General features: G+C 44.9%; 1 protein-coding gene across 1 annotated transcript in view; it reads right to left on the reverse strand.

The window, feature by feature from the left end:
- The window catches only part of PCMTD1 (protein-L-isoaspartate (D-aspartate) O-methyltransferase domain containing 1), an 869,695-nt gene extending 855,994 nt beyond the window's left edge, over nucleotides 1-13,701 (reverse strand). The window contains exon 1 of the mRNA XM_069621034.1: nucleotides 13,403-13,701. The gene's annotated coding sequence lies outside the window, so the exon portion shown is untranslated. The remainder of the gene's footprint in view (nucleotides 1-13,402) is intronic.
- Nucleotides 13,702-15,621: the final 1,920 nt, after the last annotated feature.

Raw genomic sequence — 15,621 nt, forward strand, 5'->3', positions numbered from 1 at the left:
ACAGCTACCTGTGGGAGAGTTAGTGCTAGTACGCCAGAGACAACAGAGGAATACGGATCCGCAATATGACCCGGAACCACTCCTGGTGACGAAAGCCAAAGGATCAATGATTACAGCAACAGGAGACGGATGTGAAATAACCCGAAATGCCTTGTTCTTCCGCCGGCTCCACGCATCAGAACCCAGAGAAACACACAGAGGGGAAGAACAAGGAAACGAGAGAGAGATTATGAAAGAAGCAAGGGCTGAGGATAAGCCGGAGAACAGTCAATGCGAGACAGATGAAAGACACAACAAGCCTCCGGAGCCAGGAGGAAGGCAGAACCAAGTGGTAAAGAAGCCACCATGGCTGATAGAAGAGATACAAGATCGAGAATGCTTCATGATATGCACAGGGGAGGTGTTGCGGCAGAAGAAGGCAACAAACTCTTTAAGAGGGAGAGTCACGTGGCACGGGGTGGCCTGTTTCCAGGTACAGTGAATTAAGAGAAGTTGACTGCACGAGAGGCTCCATGTCATCTGTGCCCGCCAGATCATAAGCCAGAATAGAGAAATTGCACTGGATGCTCCCAGTGCCTGTAACCTGCCGGGTGATCCCAGCTGTAGCATGGTGCTGCCCCTGCCATATCTGAAGCTGCGTGATTGCAGCGCATTGGATCTTGCTGGGTGCTTCCCAGCAGTTACATGCCTGGCCCGGGTGCCCCTGAGGCGGACACAACAGTATAGTGTGGTGTGTCACCCCTCCTGGGAGCATGGTCTCTCCCAGGGCTCGTACCAAGGTCACATGTGGCCATGTGACTAGATAGTAAAAGAGACGGGCTGTTTCCGGCTCATCAGTCGATGCAAACTGGCTCCTGCCTGCTGTGTGTCCTTCGCTGCAGCTCGATGCTGGTGCTGCTTAGTAGGCAGAGGGTCTGCTGCTGCGGGGCCCTCCCCCCCAACAGTGCCCCTAATGGGCAAAGCTGTCGCTGATGCCCACCCTTCCCCCCCCATGTCAGCAGAGCCCCTGCTGGGCAACTCTGCATCCCCATGTTCGCAGAGTGCCTGCCAGGCAACTCTGCATTGAGGAGCAGGTGCCGCTGCTGAGCAACTATGTTGCCATGTTTGGTATTAGCATGGGTGCCCTCAGGCCATAGAAGAGCCTGTGTGCCCACGGGCTGACAGGGTGCCCCCTGTCCACGGATGTTGCTGGGTGCTCCCAGCATGTTCGCTGGGTGCCCCCAGTCTTGGTCTGCCTGCCCGTAGACCAGGACATAAAAATGCCGACGAGGAGTTTGGGCCCCCGTGCCCTGGTTGAAAAGCAGCATCTGCTGCTGTATGGAGGAGGAGCATGTGTGACCGATAAGGCTGTCCGGCGGTCTGCTGGGCCCTGCAAGGGTTTTGCGCTTTGCTCCGTGTCCGTGTTGGAGGTTGTAAGGAAGGGGGTGCCGGCCTCGCTGCCGTACGACAGTGTGGAATAAAGATACCTCTGCCCCTGAGAGGGAAAGGAGGGAAGGTGTGGTCCAGCCCCGGTGGCTGCGAGCTACAGGCTGCCGCTCCGTCGGAGCCCCAGAAAGGTCCCAGGCCGCCCCATGGTGACAGAAATGTAAGGCTTTGCGGGGGTGACAATGAAAGAGCTCTGGTGTCGGAGCTGTGAAACTAGAAGCCCTGCTGCCCTGCTGCTACTGCAGATATCCTGCAGATATCATGGGCTGATGGGGCAGTGAATACTCCTGTTCAGAGGCTGCTCAGTAGAAGATCCCGGGCTGACTGAAGGGATTCAGGTGAAGGGATTATCTTACAACTGGAGTCACAGGGTCAGCCTGTTCTGTCTCAACCCAAATTCAATGTTACATAAATTAGACAGAGCCACTTTATCAGAAAAAATATTCCTTCTGCTAAAGTCCCTACATCTAACTAGATAGCCCTACAAAGAGAATCTTGCTATCCCTACTTCCAATGTACTACCCCTAGTAAGCGCTGCTGTAACACCTATCTAGGGGTAGGGATAGACAAGAGGCTCACCCTATCCTCTCTCACTGCTTTCACTAAGTGCTAAAATTCAGTGCACACTCTTTGGAAGTCGATTATTTCCCTTTTTATTTTTATCGCTTCCATTGTGTTTGTTTTATCAATTTGTAAATCAAATGATCCTTCACAAATCAAGTATTAAAACACAAACCTCTTCCTGCATTGTTTAGTGTCTATCTTGACTTTAGACTAATCTAAATAAAATGATATGATTTTGCGAAGCTCACACAAAGATATTCTTCGTCTCAGAGGTCAGGTAATCACCCTGAACCTTAATGTTGTCGACAGATTCCAGCGGATTTCGAACCCTCTCTGCTTTATTCAGGACAATTATTAGGACATTAAATCATCATATACTGTTCACAATAAAAAAGACAATCTTCTCATTTCTTGTCTTGGTCTCCGTTTTCTAGTCTGGGGAGAGCGTCTCATATTTTCTCTAACAGACGTCTTGTTTTGATTCCGAATGCCCTAAAAGTGGAATACACATAAAGGGGCATAAATGACGCTCTCCCTAGACTAGCGGAGAGGGTTTCAAAAACCGCTGAAACCGTCTGAAACTATTGTCTGCAACTATCTGAAAAGCATGGCAGCATTAGATGCAACTATAAAAGAATTCAATCTACATTTTTTTTAAAATCACAAAAAACTTAAAGATATTGCATCCTTTTCACATGAAAAGAAATACGCAAATACTACTGTAAGTGGTTTCAACCCAGCACTCAACCTAAGTCAATGCCTAGCGTGAGATGCCCAGCTGGAACCCTTAATTATATATTTGTATGTCTAAAGTTCTGTTATTTCTGAATGATGTACCCTGATATCACACCCCTCTCTTTGAATCCCCCCCCCCGGTCTCACTGAACCAAGAAGTAGGTTGTTTTGAAAAGTTCAAAAAATGTATTGTATGGATTTGAACTATATATATATATATCAAACTTTTATGAATATGAACAAGATCTAAATATCACACTTATTAATATTTATACAATGATCACCAATGGGTGATATTACAATCAACAATCTCTTTAATCAATAGGAGTATGGACGAGAAGAATAATGTAGCATAGAATAAAACTTTGTGTGGGTTCAATGAAATGCAAGGATAGGAAATTAATGCAACACAGAAAGAATACTTTTTTGTGTTCAATCCAATGCAATGTAATCACTCTTTCCCCCTGATACTATTCAATCCCCCCTAATATGCAATATGGAGATGGAAGGGGAGAAAACAGGTTTCAGGAATAAACACTCTACAAATGCAGTTTCAATCCCAATTCCCCCAGCAAGCTTAGAGAGAAACAGGAATGATTTTAACACAGGTCAATTGCTTTTGAATGTGGCTTGTAATCAATGGGAAAAACACTGAAAATGACTTTAATTCGCTAAATAGGATTCAGAACTAGTGGGAGCTGCTTTGGATAGTTCCAGGTAGACACTAGCAATGATGTTTGAATGACTAGCAGATAAAAAACTGAATTCGGAGGTTGAATGCAAAGAAATAGCTATTTTACATGTGGTGAAATTGAACCAAATGTAGAATCGCAGCAAACTGTTCCGTGCACGTTAGGCGCGATTGCGGCAAAACTATAAGGAGTTGAAATGGATTCGTTTGAAAGCTGAGGATGTTAGCTTCAATCTGACATTGAAATTTTTTTTGCCCGTACGGTTCCAAGAGTAAAGGTCGATTTTTCTCAAAAAGAGTCAAGATTTCAAAGGAAAGATGCGCTTTTGAAGATTACAAACAAGAATTGGCTTTACACTAAGGGGCCATGAAGATGCGAGATACCAACGGTACAGCCACCAGTCCAGAGGCGCCTCTGTCTGATCTTTGCCCGCTGCGACACTTGCCTTCTCCAGCAGAAATATATTAGCGCAAAGATGATTTATCACTACAATTATCACAGGATTATATGGATGAGAGAAGGATTCAGGACAGACAAACGAGATTCTACAATGCAGTTCTGGATATGATAGAATGGGTTGGATGGGATTACTTAGGGATAAGAGATTGGCTATGGACAGTTCTATGCTAGATACAACTATGGTTTTGGAATGGGCCCATTAGGATCTGGTCAAAGGGTTTTGGACTGGAATCTGCTGGCCACCGGACAGGATTCAGGGCCCCTAGTTCTGCTCTCAGCACGGCACTCTGTCTTTGCACGGCCTCTGGTTCTGGATCTGATGGGTTGGTTCTGGGTTACAGCTCTGCTCTACTGGTTTGGATCTCTGGGTTCTAGCAAGGGTTCTTGGCAAGAAGCAGAAAAACAGCACAGCCCGGCTGAATTTGTTGTGCCCCTGGGAAGTTTGGGGTTAAAATCAGGTTGCAAGATTTAAAAGGCCAGCTGAGAAGGGTTCAGCTTTGGATTTGGGCCTTCTGCTTTCACAGTTCTGGAGTCTCGATCTGGGTTCTTCCTGAAGAGCACTTCGCCAGTCAATCAGTTGATGGGTGAATGTGTGTCTGTGTCCCTATGTCCTCAACAACAGTCCCCATTTATATATTTCCCAAGGGGGTGGATAGGCTGATTATACTATGCCCACCCTCTAGGAAACTGATTGGTCAAAGTATTCCCTCTCTCCTGATTTGAGAAGCAAACAGAGTGTCATGATGTGTCATGATGATGCTGTGTTTATGGTCCAGGGAAAAAACCCTCTGCTTTGTTTCTTCACAGAAAATATATTTTTCATATAAAGCATATTTACAATATCACCAACTTGCTAATAATACATATTTACATCCCAAATTAAATAAGGCACGTATCTGTCCAAGTCCCATCTTCTTAAGAGTTTCGGTTCACAAACGACAGTTTTTCGCGCTTTTGATTGGTTACCCAGTGTCATTCTGTAAATGTTCATATTCCTAGCATTATCACAATTGCTACAATATCAACATTTTCGTGGTTCAGTCTCTGAACATCTCACAAATTCCAGAGTAGTTTCTACTTGTGAGCAACATTTTCATTTTAACAAGCTATAACTTTCAGATTTTTACCAGTTTGTCACAGTTTTCTATGTGTCTTTTTCTCAAAAATATATTTTCTACTGCTCCAGATACACATTTCAGTCTAGCCCTGCCCCCAAGGATTTGGCTGGGCCAGAGCAACCTGAGCCTCTTGCTGCCAGCAGCTGGTTTCTGTTGACGCCCAAATTTGCATTTCCTTTCATTCAAGGGAGTCTTTTGTTTCCTGTCAGAGCAACAGACCCAAGTCCTCCTCCCACCTCCATTAATACCTCCCTGCCAGTTCCTCAGCAGAGAGCAGGGGGGGAAGATTCCTTTATTTGGGAGAAGTTGTGGAATGTCTTTGGAGTCCAGTGTGGCTGGCTTTAGCTCATTTATGAAACCCTGTTTAAAATGGTCTTTTTCTAAAATACAAATTACATTTTTAACAAATATAGCCACAAATCTCTTAATTCCAGCCTTTTTCAAACATAGAGATTGAATTGTATCCCTATATTGCTTTTGATGGGAAGTCTCTTCTTTTCCACACTTTGATTTTAATGTACAAGTTTAAACTGACAGTAAATGACAGTTTCTGACACAGGCGAGCGGCAGTACTGCGCCCATATTCGACATATTTTCCCCATGCAAGCACCTTTTGAATGTGGATTTTTTTATGATGAAAGGTGTTTCTCCTGACCTTGTGTTTATGGGGTTCCTTAAATAAGGTGATGGTGAACACCCCACAAGGATGTTGGATCTTCTCTACTGTTTGAGAATTATTTTGCAAATTTAACAGCCAAGGAACAACAGATATTTTAAAGCAGTTCTGGGTTTCCCTTGCAATGCAGCACTGCTTTTTCAAGTAGTTTCATTTTACTATGTGGGCAGGCCAATGATAGGTTTTGGCAGTGGTCTACTGTGTTACCACTGACATAGGAAAAATGGATTGGTGGCCTATTTTTCAGGTTTTCCTGCGCACTTAAGGCTTTTCGGCAGCCGTTCTGTTTCTGATGCAAGCAGCGCACAGTAATGTTGCAGGGCATAGACTAGTGGGTTAGAACATCCCACACTACCAACGAGTATTATGAGGAAGCCGACAAAAATAGTAACCAAAATACCAACAATGGACAACAAAAAGGATGGCAATTCCAACAGAAAAACAGACCGAGACTTAATAATTGGAATTTCTCAAATGGGAGCTCTGATGAAGATTCAAGAAGGCCTGGAAAGAAAGTACGTTTTGAAGACCAAGAACAAAATAGACGTGGCAACACCCAGGGATTTCAACCACCCAGAGGACGAGGGAGACCGAGAGGATGGTGGCAAGAACAATCTCCGAGAATGAGAAGAAACAGAGGCAGGGGCTGGTGCGAGCAAAAAGCCCCAGGGATGTAAATTGGAAAAGTAAGAGAAATGCAATGGGAGAACAGAGAGTAGAATCATTAGTGGTGAATGCATCTAATACACCTCTAAATTCCACAGAAATTAAGGTTTTACAGAAAGGACTTTCTTTTATTCCAACCATGCCACATTCCAGACTAGAATCGGACTGACTCAATTGATGAGGAAAATGTGATTAAAACAACACTTTGCAAATAGTACAGGTAGAGGTGAAAAAGACATTACTAATCTTCGTAACAAGTCCACCTTCTAGCCACATCCCCACTCGATTACAGCTGAACTTACCTTTGAGAAAGCTATGCTTAAAAAAATGGAAGAGATAGAGGCAGAAAACTGTAACCCCTTTTTCAATTTAAGCAAAATGGAAACATTAGCACTTAAAAATCTCCAAAACAATAATGGTATTGTAATCAAATCTACAGACCAGGGAGGGGCCAACAACTACCAAACTATGGTCTATACCTTGGTTGACGACAGAACCACCTATAGGAGGTTGGGCAGCGATCCCACTGGTATACTGAGGAATGTAATCAACCCAGGGATTGAGGAAGCATTAGCAGAAGGACACATTAGCCAAAAGGAGGCAGATTTTCGCTGTCCAAAACATTTGAGATGCCCGGTCTTCTATTTACTGTCAAAAATCCACAAGGGAAAAATACCACCACCTGGGCGCCCTATAATTTCGGGAATAGGTTTGATACTGGAACCCCTGTCACAATTTGTTGATTTTCTTTAAAATCAAAGATGAAGTAGCCCTCATGAGATCATACACAAAGGATACCACAGCAGTACTAGTACATCTAGAAGATATGGTTTTAGAGACTGATAACATCTACATTGTCACGATGGTCATTAAATCTCTCTACTCCAAGATTTCACAGAGACTCTCAAAGTAATTGAGAAAGTGTTACAAACAAAACAACCGCCAACTGAGATGCCTATCTCCCTTACTATGCAATTTGCAATAGCGTTGACAAAAAACTAATTCCCGGTGGAAGATAGGTACTACGAACAGATTTCGGGTACAGCTATGGGGGCAACATTTGCCCCCACTCTTAGCAAATCTGTACGTAGCAGACTTTGAAGAACGGAGCATCTATCACCAATCTAACTCATACTCAAAGAACATCCTGAGCTGGCATTGATTTATAGACAATGTTTTGATGTTCTTTGAAGGGGACGAAGCTACCCTAGTTGAATTCATGAATTGGTTGAATGGCTTGAATCCCTTTTTGAAATTAACCCATGAATACAGCAAAAAAGAGGCCACCTTTCTTGACCTAAAGCTCGTCAGAACAGGCTCTGAAGTAGAAACAACTGCATATCAAAAAAACCACTGACAGAAACTCTCTGTTGGAGTTCAACAGTTTTCATCAGAGAACTCTTAAAGAGAACATACCATTTGGGCAATTCCTTCAATTTAGAAGGAACTGTGCCACTTGACAAGAATACGACAGACAGGCAGAAAGGCTGACACAGAACCTGAGATATCCAGAAAGAACTATCAGGCATGCCAGAAAAAGAGCTAGAAATATACCTAGAGAAGTAACCCTAACACTAACCTAACCCTAAGGAGACAATGGGTGAGAATCAAATAACGGCTGTTTTCAGCCACTCACCAGTTGTCAATCGCATAAAAAAAAAAGAAATAAGGAGACTACGGCATATACTGAATGTGGGTGACAACGACTTGAATCCTCCATTATTTGCCATAAAAAGGAGAATAAATATCAGAGATGTATTGGTACATACATACAAAGAGGACAGAAAAGGGATCCAAAATCAGCCCACCTTAGGGGGGGTAACAAGAGCCACTTGACATACACCTTGCGGAGGATGCTCAGTATGCCCCTTGACAGAACGCACGACTGCCATTGATATAGGCTGGAAAACACTGTGGGAGCAAAGATCGCTCACTAATTGTAACACCACAAATGTGGTATATCTTATCAAATGTCTGTGTGATAAGAAGTACATGGGAATGACAAGACCTATAGAAATCAGAATATGTGAACATAGGTCCAGTACTAGGACGAAACGTATAACAGTTCCACTTGTTGAACATTTCATACAGAAGAAACATTCAGAAAATGACATCTGATGGACCATAATCGAAAAGGTAGTGGTCCCGAAGAGAGGTGTCAACATAGCAGCCCTACTCTTGAGAAGAGAACAAATGTGGATTGATAGGCTCAAAAGTCACCAACTAGTCCTCAATGAAGAGATATGTTGGCAGACTTTAGCCACATTATAATATTTTAACATCTAAGCCACCTGCTTTTATAAAATCAGGTATTATGAACCAAAGAGGTACCCGATTCGATCCCTTGTATAATCAGACCTGTACACTGCTGGGATATTTTGGGTGAAATAGGGCCATGACGAAATAACAGGTTTAGTACCCATATGGAAGAAACATTCATCAGCTTAACATTACATGCAATATGGGAGTACTACATTAACCCAAGCAAAAATCAGGTCACAAATAGTATTGCCCACAATATGACCACTGAAGGAATGGAGGTAATACAGTAACAGAGTTAGAGGTATGTATTGAGTCCGGCCTGTGAACAGAAAGAGACGGACAGACCTTTAAAGATGAGATCCATCGAGAAATCTGTATCCCAATGCTACAGTGTGGATATAATTCAAAATATACCTTTCGTATTTTCGGTAATGAGCACAATGACTATTTACTATCAATGGAACCAAGGATGGTTGCATATTAGGTCATAATATCAAAACCGCATTACTAAGAACGGGAATGTAGGAATCCAACTAGCCGAAACTACACTACCCAGAAAGCCGAGGAACTGATGGCTTTTAAAAGAAGAACACAAACACGCACCGATGTTATCTTTCAAATGCTGTACTATTGTGACTTTATTCACTGGCCATGAACAGAACCATCAGCACCATTAGAGAATGTCAGGAAATTAAAGATCGTATTAACTACATAATTGGCGTCCCAGCAGTCTTATGCGTAAAAACTACAAAACCCAGAAAGCCGGGAGACTAAGAGCTTTATATACGAACATAAACATTGTGCCAAAAAACATTATAGATGGAAGTAATCTTTTTAATGTTTGTAAATACATAAAGTGGAGTGACATCTGTGCCTGGATTTCATTTGAGACAGATGAATCGGAACAAAAGAATCAAATACGCGATCACGTGGAATTTAGGTCACGTGAGCGATATAGATATATATATATATATATATATATATATATATATATAAAGAAAGGTTGCCAAGATGGCAGTTGCCATTTAAAACCGGGAGGAAGAAAGGAGAGTGTGTCCGGAAATGCCATTACAGGTAAGAACAAGCCTGTGTAAATGTATGGAGCACGCAAATGAGGTGGGATTGGTGTGGCGCATATTGGGTAGTAAAAATGGAACAAAAAAAAATGAAATAGGCTGCCGCAGAAGTGGGCTAAGCAACATCAATATCAATAATAGGCCTTAGGAACTCAGATGGGTGAAAACTCAGGAAAGCATAACAACTTCCTGCACTGAATATACTAAGATTTAACTGGGCACATTTTGAATAAATGCCTCACGACAACATCTTCCGTGTAGGTTACCATATCGACAAGGAATGATAAGACCACATAGAGGGAAGCAACATATCCTGAATAGTGACACATTAAGAAGATCCTGTAGAAGATCACACATAACAGGAATTATAATTGAGAACAGGTAAGAATCATTTATTTAAAGTGGCTGGGTGGTGAGCTCCTAGTGTATACAAATATTCTAATTTTGGACCACCTATACATAGGGTAGACGTGGCCAACATTCGAAGTAACAAACACTAGACTGCATGAGAAATCGACATGCCCAAGCTCTCAATGAAGACTGGCAAGGGATTCCAGTATAAGAACAAACTTACCCAAAAGTATAGAGATGTCAAAATTGCAAATCTGATTAGAGAGAGTCACTGGTGGTGGCCCTTTATGTGTAAGATCTCTGTTAGAGAAAATATGAGATGCTCTCCCTAGACTAGAAAACGGGGACCAAGACAAAAAATGGGAAGATTGTCTTTTTTATTGTGAACAGTATATGATGATTTAATGTCATAATAATTGTTCTGAAGAAAGCTGAGAGGGTTTGAAATCTGCTGAAACCGGTGGACAACATTAAGGTTCAGGGTGATTACCTGACCTCTGAGACAAACAATATCTTTGTGTGAGCTCGGCAAAATCCTATCATTTTTTAGATTAGTGTAAAGTCAAGATAGACACTAAACAAACCAGGAAGAGGGTGGTGTTTTAATACTTGATTTGTGAATGATCGATTGATAAGACACACACAATGGAAGCAATAAAAATAAAAAGGGAAATAATCGACTTCCAAAGGGTGTGCACGGAATTTTAGCACTTAGTGAAAGCAGTGAGAGAGGATAGGGTGAGTCTCTTGTCTATCCCTATCCCTAGATAGGTGTTAGAGCAGTGGTTTCTAGGGGCGGTACATTGGATGTAGGGATAGCAAGATTCTCTTTGTAGGGCTATCTAGTTAGATGTAGGGACTTTAGCAGCAGGAATATTTTTTCTAATAAAGTGGCTGTGTCTAATTTGTGATGGTAAAGGGAAACTAAAATTCTGCGCTCCATGGCGGCGCTGCGAGAACACAATGAAGAGGGTCCCTCCAGATCCCAGGGCGATCAGCTGTGTGTTGGGTGAAGGGAGAGCAACAAAGAACTCAATGTCGGCCCCATGTGAGGAGCATGCAAATTGCCCTCTGTAGTACCTGGGCCAAGTGGCGGTGACACGTGAGGAGCTCGGTGTCAGCGTTATAGGGAAATGAAGAGAAGAGGTCAGCGATCATCCTGCAGACATCCTGGGCCCAAATGGCGATGATTTGGAAAAGAACAAAATCTGTGGCTAATGGGCAGATGAGGGTTGCAGCTCTCACGAGTGCTTGGGCGTCCAACCATGCCAATGGAACAATCCTGCATTGGGGAAGAAATTAGGTAGTTTGGCCGCCCCGCTCATGTGAAAACATGCAGGCCAACCACCCCAGTGGAAGCTGGGAGTGTATGCAAGAAGGGAAATGGCAAACAAGGGTTGTGGCTCCCATGAGTGCCTGTGCGCCTTTACGCCAAAAGTCCCTGCCTGGAAGGGGAAGTGAAACGCGTGACCTGTCACCTGGCCACCAGTGTTGTTGCCTGCCCACCGTCAGTGGACCAAGCAGATGCAGCCCCTGGTGCCCCAGGAGCAGCTTTGCCGGGCCCTGAACTATAAACTGAACTGTGCTGAACAGATGGTAACGGAAGTTGGACTGGTCTCCTGTAGCCCTGCAATTGCTCAATATGGACTCAGTAGCCATCTCTATGAAGGCTGGGAGCCTGCAGACCCTGGACATGCTTAAAATGGGCCCAGCCAGGTTGTGGTGTGAAGCTGTGATCCTGCGTATTGTGGACATACTTAAGTGGTGCCAGGTGCTAACGATGGTGTCATACAGTGGTTTAAGTTCCACTCACCCAGTTTAATAAAGGGTTTGCTTATATGTGGAATTTCCAACATGTCACCAGCAATCCACCAACCCCGATTGTCAACCCATATCTGTACCCATGCTCAGTAGAGGTGTTATGTTTTCCAAGGCTGCGATTGTCCCAACCTGAGTTCCTATGCACGTGAACATTATTTGCACCTGGATTCCAAGCTTTACAGTTTGTGACTGTTAATTGATTTAATGTCCAGTGGTGTTTCTCATTTGTTCTTCCATATGGAAAAGGAGGAGTGTGTTTGGAGCATGGTCTGTGCTAAGATCACATGTTCTGACCATGTGACTAGTAATAAAAGAGACAGGCCGTTTCCAACTTGTCAGTCAATGCGAATGGACTCCTGCCTGCTGGTGTGGCCTTGGCTGCAGCAAGATGCTGGCGCTGCGTTGCTGCAGGGCCCTCCACCCTGACAGGACCCCTGCTGGTCAACGCTGTCTCTGATGCCCACCTCCGCCCATGTCAGCAGAGCCCCTGCTGGGTAACTCTGCATCCCCATGTTCGTAGAGTCCCTGCCAGGCAACTCTGCATTGAGGTGCCATTGCCGCTGCTGGGCATCTATGTCGCTGTGTTTGGTATTAGCCTGGGTACCACCAGGCTGCGGAAGAGCCTGTGTACTCACGGCTGACACGGTGCCCCCTGTCCACGGACGTCCGCTGGGTATTCCCAGCATGTCGACTGGGTGCCCTTGGTCTGCCTGGCCTAACTGATCCACTAATAGATTACTTTTTCTATAACATGTTTGCATCTGCGTCCGCTATCTTAATTGTACACCCCCAGGTCCATGTTAATCTGGTCTACGTGGTTTCATCAAGAAATCATCCCTTCTGACTTTTTCCCCTGTGCTCTGCTCGAGTTATGCGAGGCGCCGGGTTAGCATTCGGCTGGCATCGGGGAAATAACTCGTCTGTAGGGCTCTGGCCTTTGTGTTGACAACCCATAGACTTATTAGGTGCAGGTTTAATGAAAAATAGGTTTATTTCCGTGTGTCTGCAGTTTGAGGTTACCTTCCACTAAAATAGACCCCGAAGCAGTACGAATATATTGGCCACGCAAAGCTGGGCCTGACAGAGACCGTAGACAGTAACAACTAGAAGAGAAACAGTACGGGGGAGCAGATAGGAAGAGTGAACCAACAGAAACCTCATCCCTTCAAAACAACAAAAGCTGTTGCAGCACAGCGACAGCGAGTTCAGGACACAGCTCAGAACGTGCATTACACAAGCGTGTAGTAATGCCAGACCGAGGACATCAATGCCATCCTCCTACGGCAACACAGCAGTAAACAAATAATATTGATTATCACCGGAGTTAAATGTCCCCGTGTCACAAACTGCTCGTTCTGGAAGCGCTCTAAATACCCAAAACAACATGCCTGGCTTGAGGTATGTAACAAAGACAATCAATCCTTTTACCCCACTCCATCCCCACCCAAAGCAACTTTGGGAATGCCTGGATTGCACCTACCGCTACAGAAGCTCAGATCTGGGTAACTCGAAGCACAAGACCGAAGCCAGAACATGTAACAACACCATTTTAATTACCTGGCTTCCACTGCCGCTATTTCTAGCGCCCCCAGTACCTGCCGCCGGACGCGGCACCTGAAACTCCTTCAAAGCGTCGATCTCAGGCCATAGCCATGGCAAGGTTTTGGGCACCAGCTACCCCTTCACCTCCACACTCTCATCCGACCAGAAAAACATAACCCTCGGGAGGGGGCGGAGCGCCGCCGCTATGTTTACAACCTCAGTCCAATGCCCGAGCAGCGTCTGAAGGGACGTGGGCGGGACTCCGGCAAGCGTATTTCCGGCAGCTGAGCGCTTGTCAACAGAAGGAAGATTTCACCCACTTCAGCCTGTAAACAAGAGCTGGAGGACGCGCGTGGGCCATTGTTATGATGGCACCGGAAGTATTATTCCCAGCCATGTTCTGAATAATGAACATAAACAAAAGACTAGGGTGCATTGTACTATGTAAAGCTCACGCCATTTGTCAGCAGCAAAAATGCTTTAATGTGGGGATGTAGTTTAAGATAATATTCAAAAGCAAAAGGGCAGTATAAAAACAAGCATTGGCAATGCCAATCATTTGGGATTTTGTGTAGGACTTCAGTGGCTTTGGAGTGATTGTTTTTAAGAAGAGTGCAGTGAAGGACACGATGAGTGCTTACAAATCGAATTGCTGAAGATAGGACTACTAAGAAATGTTTATTACACCAGTAAGTAGTGTGTTTACAACTCCAATATAGTCATTAACTCAGAAGACTGCTTTGAACAAAAACTGGCTGGCACTTTGAATGCAAAGCTGTTGGAGGCTACTGCGGCATTAAGAGCCGGAAGAGTGAGGAGGAGAAAGCGGCAGAGCCTGGGGAAACCAGCAGTTATGAGATGTATGAGGTTGAAGGAGGTAATAAAGGGAAAGAGCTCCCTAAACCTGTTGTCGCGTCCTTCATTTTCATTGCAGTATAACAACTGGCGACAAGGATTTATCCTGCACACCGGCCTCTGACCTCATTCCCCGGTGATCCCACCGTGATACAGTGACATTCCTGGGCGCACGCAGGTGATCCCGCCCACCTCCATTGGGAGTCTGCGTCCTCCCACATCCAGGCGATCCCGCTGTCCACGGCATTCACGGGTGCCCTCTGGTGATCCCACCACACCCCTGACTACACGCCAGTCAGCCAGCTGAGGGTAGGGCGATCGCGCCAACCTGTCCAGCATGGCAATCTGCCATTTTCCTTTCAACTATACAGCAATCCCGCCAAAACCATCCTCCTATGGCCTACGCAGCAGGAGCTGCACACCGCGGTGATCAAGGGGCTTCGCACAGACGCAGGCTACGCAGTGGACCCTGCCATCCCTCAATCACGAGTGACAGCACTCCCAGCAAGGTAAGCCCTGCCCCTTGCAGGCCTTACACCTCCCCACGCTCTTCAGCACCCTCGTGGAGGCAGGAGCCCCACTGAGGAACCCAAAGACAGGTTCAACTCCTGCTCACAAGAACAAAAAAGTGCAGGGGAAAGCCTGAAGAGAAAGGGGGGCACTGCAGCGCCACCAGGTGGCAGAGAAGATTATTTGCAATCCATCCAAACATCCAGGAAGCACCATGCCCACCATTGACACTAAACCACACCAGGAACAGTCAACAAACAAGAAACATAAAAAAGGAAGCACACATATGGCAACTGAGCACCATAAGCAGCCCAAACTCACCCACATGTCAAGGGACACAACCCCAAGTCATGGCCTCGACATCAAAGGCTGCGCTGTTGAGGAAGCCTCTCCCATTCACACTAATTCCGCAGAGTGACAAAGGGCCCAGGTGGGTTGAGTGGGTCGAAGATTTCAACTACTTTGTCAAGGGGGCAGGAGAGGAACAATCACCAACGCTGTGTGACATGTTCAATAACCTGGTAGGGGAGAGATAAAAACCATTATCAAGACAATCCCTCCAAATGAAAAAGACAGGTATGCATCACTCATCTCAGCACTTAACAAGAAGCTCATCATCAAACCCAATCGTGACTACGAGCGGTATGTTTTCAACCAATGTTCCCAAAGACCGGGCAAAACCATAGATGAGTTAATCACACACCTGTGGCTGAAGAGCACACACTGCCGTTTTCATGAATTCTCAGTAGAAGAAGTTATCAGGCTGCGTGTGATCGAAGGCTGCCTCTCACCAACATTCAGGAGACAACTCCTCAAGAAACCATTATCCATTGATGAAGTGAGTGAACTGAGAATATTTGAGAGAGTCG

Source organism: Ambystoma mexicanum, chromosome 5q (genome assembly GCF_040938575.1).
Source record: "Ambystoma mexicanum isolate Mex_15411 chromosome 5q, UKY_AmexF1_1, whole genome shotgun sequence".
NCBI lineage: Eukaryota > Metazoa > Chordata > Amphibia > Caudata > Ambystomatidae > Ambystoma > Ambystoma mexicanum.